The 5,636-nt window shown below is 38.9% G+C and overlaps 1 long non-coding RNA gene across 1 annotated transcript; it reads left to right on the top strand.

The window, feature by feature from the left end:
* Window positions 1-234: 234 nt before the first annotated feature.
* On the top strand, window positions 235-4,779 carry LOC125941423 (uncharacterized). Its single transcript, XR_007464261.1, has 3 exons — window positions 235-556; window positions 2,032-2,126; window positions 4,671-4,779. It is a non-coding gene; the product is annotated as an uncharacterized LOC125941423 (long non-coding RNA).
* Window positions 4,780-5,636: the final 857 nt, after the last annotated feature.

The raw sequence follows: 5,636 nt of genomic DNA, 5'->3' as shown, positions 1-5,636 counted from the left end.
CTTTTCTAGTCAAGTGTTAACGAAGATATGCAGCTCATTGCCAGTAACGAGTTGAATAGAACGTGCTTTCGCTTTTAAACGATGAAATCTCGGACTTCTTCGCCTGTAACGAGCAGAATAGCACTAGCTCCAGGTAATTCAATCCGAAATCTGGCCATTTTCGGGTAACGAGTTCGCAGAACTTTATATGGTTTATCAGAAACAATTATGGATCTTTTCTAGTTATGTGTTAACGAAGAAATGCAGCTCATTGCCAGTAACGAGTTGAATAGAACGTGCTTTGGCTCCTAAACGATGAAATCTCGAACTTTGCCTGTAACGAGTAGAATAGCACTAGCTCCAGGTAATTCAATCTGAAATCTGGCCATTTTCGGGTAACGAGTTCGCAGAACTACAAATGGTTTATCAGAAAGAATTATGGATCTTTTCTAGTTATGTGTTAACGAAGAAATGCAGCTCATTGCCAGTAACGAGTTGAATAGAACGTGCTTTGGCTCCTAAACGATGAAATCTCGAACTTCTTTGCCTGTAACGAGTAGAATAGCACTAGCTCCAGGTAATTCAATCTGAAATCTGGCCATTTTCGGGTAACGAGTTCGCAGAACTACAAATGGTTTATCAGAAAGAATTATGGATCTTTTCTAGGTAATGTTAACGAAATGCAGCTCATTGCCAGTAACGAGTTGAATAGAACGTGCTTTGGCTTCTAAACGATGAAATCTCGGACTTCTTCGCCTGTAACGAGTAGAATAGCGCTAGCTCCAGGTAATTCAGTCTGAAATCTGGCTATTTTCGGGTAACGTGTTGGCAGAACTACAAATGGTTTATTAGAAAGAATTATGTGTCTTTTCTCTTTATCTGTTTACGAAGAAATTCAGCTGATTGCCAGTAACGAGTTGAATAGAGCGTTCTTTGGCTCCTAAACGATGAAATCTCGAACTTCCTTGCCTGTAACGTCGAGAATTGCACTAGCTTCAGGTAATTCAATCTGAAATCTGGCTATTTTCGGGTAACGAGTTCGCAGAACTGTAAATGGTTTATCAGAAAGAATTATGGATCTTTTCTATTTATCTGTTAACGAAGAAATGCAGCTCATTGCCAGTAACGAGTTGAATAGAACGTGCTTTGGCTCCTAAACGATGAAATCTCGAACTTCTTTGCCTGTAACGAGTAGAATAGCACTAGCTCCAGGTAATTCAATCTGAAATCTGGCCATTTTCAGGTAACGAGTTCGCAGAACTTCAAATGGTTTATCAGCAAGAATTATGGATCTTTTCTAGTTAAGTGTTAACGAAGAATGCAGCTAATTGCCAGTAACGAGTTGAACAGAACGTGCTTTGGCTCCTAAACGAAGAAATCTCGAACTTCCTTGCCTGTAACAAGTAGAATTGCACTAGCTACAGGTAATTCCATCTGAAATCTGGCTATTTTCAGGTAACGAGTTCGCAGAACTTCAAATGGTTTATCAGCAAGAATTATGGATCTTTTCTAGTTAAGTGTTAACGAAGAATGCAGCTAATTGCCAGTAACGAGTTGAACAGAACGTGCTTTGGCTCCTAAACGAAGAAATCTCGAACTTCTTTGCCTGTAACGGGCTAGCTCCAGGTAATTATGTCCGAAATCTGGCTATTTTCGGGTAACGAGTTCGCAGAACTACAAATGGTTTATCAGAAAGAATTATGGATCTTTTCTAGTCAAATGTTAACGAAGAAATGCAGCTCATTGCCAGTAACGAGTTGAATAGAACGTTCTTTGGCTCCTAAACGATGAAATCTCGGACTTTTTCGCCTGTAACGAGCAGAATAGCACTAGCTCCAGGTAATTCAACCTGAAATCTGGCCATTTTCGGGTAACGAGTTCGCAGAACTTTAAATGGTTTATCAGAAACAATTATGGATCTTTTCTCTTTATCTGTTAACGAAGAAATTCAGCTGATTGCCAGTAACGAGTTGAATAGAACGTTCTTTGGCTCCTAAACGATGAAATCTCGAACTTCTTTGCCTGTAACGAGTAGAATAGCACTAGCTCCAGGTAATTCAATCTGAAATCTGGCCATTTTCGGGAAACGAGTTAGCAGAACTACAAATGGTTTATCAGAAAGAATTATGGATCTTTTCTAGTTAAGTGTTAACGAAGAATGCAGCTAATTGCCAGTAACGAGTTGAACAGAACGTGCTTTGGCTCCTAAACGAAGAAATCTCGAACTTCCTTGCCTGTAACAAGTAGAATTGCACTAGCTACAGGTAATTCCATCTGAAATCTGGCTATTTTCGGGTAACGAGTTCGCAGAGCTACAAATGGTTTATGAGCAAGAATTGTGGATCTTTTCTAGTTAAGTGTTAACGAAGGATGCAGCTAATTGCCAGTAACGAGTTGAACAGAACGTGCTTTGGCTCCTAAACGAAGAAATCTCGAACTTCTTTGCCTGTAACGGGCTAGCTCCAGGTAATTATGTCTGAAATCTGGCTATTTTCGGGTAACGAGTTCGCAGAACTACAAATGGTTTATCAGCAAGAATTATGGATTTTTTCTTGTTAATTGCTAACGAAGACTGCAGCTAATTGCCAGTAACGAGTTGAATAGAACGTGCTTTGGCTCCTAAACGACGAAATCTCGAACTTCTTTGCCTGTAACGAGTAGAATAGAACTAGCTCCAGGTAATTCAATCTGAAATCTGGCCATTTTCGGGTAACGAGTTCGCAGAACTTTAAATGGTTTATCAGAAACAATTATGGATCTTTTCTCTTTATCTGTTAACGAAGAAATTCAGCTGATTGCCAGTAACGAGTTGAACAGAACGTGCTTTGGCTCCTAAACGAAGAAATCTCGAACTTCCTTGCCTGTAACGTATAGAATTTCACTAGCTCAAGGTAATGCAACCTGAAATCTGGCCATTTTCGGGTAACGAGTTCGCAGAACTTTAAATGGTTTATCAGAAAGAATTATGGATCTTTTCTATTTATCTGTTAACGAAGAAATGCAGCTCATTGCCAGTAACGAGTTGAATAGAACGTTCTTTGGCTCCTAAATGATGAAATCTTTGCCTGTAACGAGCAGAATAGCACTAGCTCCAGGTAATTCAATCTGAAATCTGGCCATTTTCGGGTAACGAGTTCGCAGAACTACAAATGGTTTATCAGAAAGAATTATGGATCTTTTCTAGTTATGGGTTAACAAAGAAATGCAGCTCATGGCCAGTAACGAGTTGAATAGAACGTGCTTTGGCTCCTAAACGATGAAATCTCGAACTTCTTTGCCTGTAACCAGTAGAATAGCACTAGCTCCAGGTAATTCAATCTGAAATCTGGCCATTTTAAGGTAACGAGTTCGCAGAACTCCAAATGGTTTATCAGAAACAATTATGGATCTTTTCTATTTATCTGTTAACGAAGAAATACAGCTCATTGCCAGTATCGAGTTGAATAGAACGTTCTTTGGCTCATAAACGATGAAATCTTGAACTTCTTTGCCTGTAACGAGTAGAATAGCGCTAGCTCCAGGTAATTCTGTCTGAAATCTGGCTATTTTCGGGTAATGAGTTCGCAGAACTATAAATGGTTTATCAGAAAGAATTATGGATCTTTTCTAGTTATGGGTTAACGAAGAAATGCAGCTCATTGCCAGTAACGAGTTGAATAGAACGTGCTTTGGCTCCTAAACGATGAAATCTCGAACTTCTTTGCCTGTAACGAGCAGTATAGCACTAGCTCCAGGTAATTCAATCTGAAATCTGGCCATTTTCGGGAAACGAGTTCGCAGAACTACAAATGGTTTATCAGAAAGAATTATGGATCTTTTCTAGTCAAGTGTTAACGAAGATATGCAGCTCATTGCCAGTAACGAGTTGAATAGAACGTGCTTTGGCTTTTAAACGATGAAATCTCGGACTTCTTCGCCTGTAACGAGCAGAATAGCACTAGCTCCAGGTAATTCAATCTGAAATCTGGCCATTTTCGGGTAACGAGTTCGCAGAACTTTAAATGGTTTATCAGAAACAATTATGGATCTTTTCTCTTTATCTGTTAACGAAGAAATTCAGCTGATTGCCAGTAACGAGTTGAATAGAACGTTCTTTGGCTCCTAAACGATGAAATCTCGAACTTCCTTGCCTGTAACGTCGAGAATTGCACTAGCTCCAGGTAATTCAATCTGAAATCTGGCTATTTTCGGGTAACGAGTTCGCTGAACTCCAAATGGTTTATCAGAAAGAATTATGGATCTTTTCTATTTATCTGTTAACGAAGAAATACAGCTCATTGCCAGTAACGAGTTGAATAGAACGTTCTTTGGCTCCTAAACGATGAAATCTCGAACTTCTTTGCCTGTAACGAGTAGAATAGCGCTAGCTCCAGGTAATTCTGTCTGAAATCTGGCTATTTTCGGGTAACGAGTTCGCAGAACTACAAATGGTTTATCAGAAAGAATTATGGATCTTTTCTAGTTATGGGTTAACGAAGAAATCCAGCTCATTGCCAGTAACGAGTTGAATAGAACGTGTTTTGGCTCCTAAACGATGAAATCTCGAACTTCTTAGCCTGTAACGAGTAGAATAGCGCTAGCTCCAGGTAATTCTGTCTGAAATATGGCTATTTTCGGGTAACGTTTTCGCAGAACTACAAATGGTTTATCAGAAAGAATTATCGATCTTTTCTAGTTATGGGTTAACGAAGAAATGCAGCTCATTGCCTGTAACGAGTTGAATAGAACGTGCTTTGGCTCCTAAACGATGAAATCTCGAACTTCTTTGCCTGTAACGAGTAGAATAGCACTAGCTCCAGGTAATTCAATCTGAAATTTTGTTCGGGGGGGGGGGGGGGGGGGGCTCACCGTGCAGCGAGCCTCCTTATAGAAGTTGTCGAGGAATCAAATACATGAATAAGAACTGCACTGACAAGTCCATTGTACATTACATGCTGCAAACGAATTATTAAACGCAACGCACTGTTGCGTATTTATACGTAAAAAAATATTTATTAAAAATATTTACGTAAAAAAATATGTATTTTTTCATAACAGAATATATTCGTTTGTCCCAAAAATTGTGGCAGAAATAATTGATATCAATGCTTCCGATTTTTTTTTGTCTATTTAATAAGTAAAAAAAATATCACACGAACTTTAGAACTATATCAGTTCGAAACCAGCAAAGCAGTGCATGCAACTGATATGAAAAAGGTAAAGGCCATGAAAAGAAAATGTTCAGGACAATTATTTTGATGAATCTGTCATTCAAGAACCTTGTTTACATGTTTGTACACGTGCAACGGCCAGAGAAAAAAAAAACCTCAATGACGCTGTCCTTTGTTGCAATGGATTGCGCAGTAGCAGCTGTTACCGGTCGTGTATTGTGAGTAATTGCACCGAAATTATAGTCGCAACAGTGAGTACAAATAGAAAGCAGGATTTCTGCAAAATATACATTAGAAATGCGAAGATAGAATGGAATATACAAATGCGAAGATAAAACTTGATAAAGGGCAAAAAAGTGCCGCTGGTAACAAAGTTCACTGCTTGTATACCCAAAACCTCGCAACAATATGTTTAAATATACGTATAAGTCTCCAATAAATCTACGTATTTAAGCAAACGTCATGGTATATAATGCGTCAAACAAGACAAATAAACACGTTGCGCAG

This window comes from Dermacentor silvarum, chromosome 11, assembly GCF_013339745.2.
Source record: "Dermacentor silvarum isolate Dsil-2018 chromosome 11, BIME_Dsil_1.4, whole genome shotgun sequence".
In the NCBI taxonomy this organism is placed as follows: Eukaryota; Metazoa; Arthropoda; class Arachnida; order Ixodida; family Ixodidae; genus Dermacentor; species Dermacentor silvarum.
Note: the sequence above shows the minus strand (reverse complement) of the source record. Positions and strands in the feature narration are given on the sequence as shown.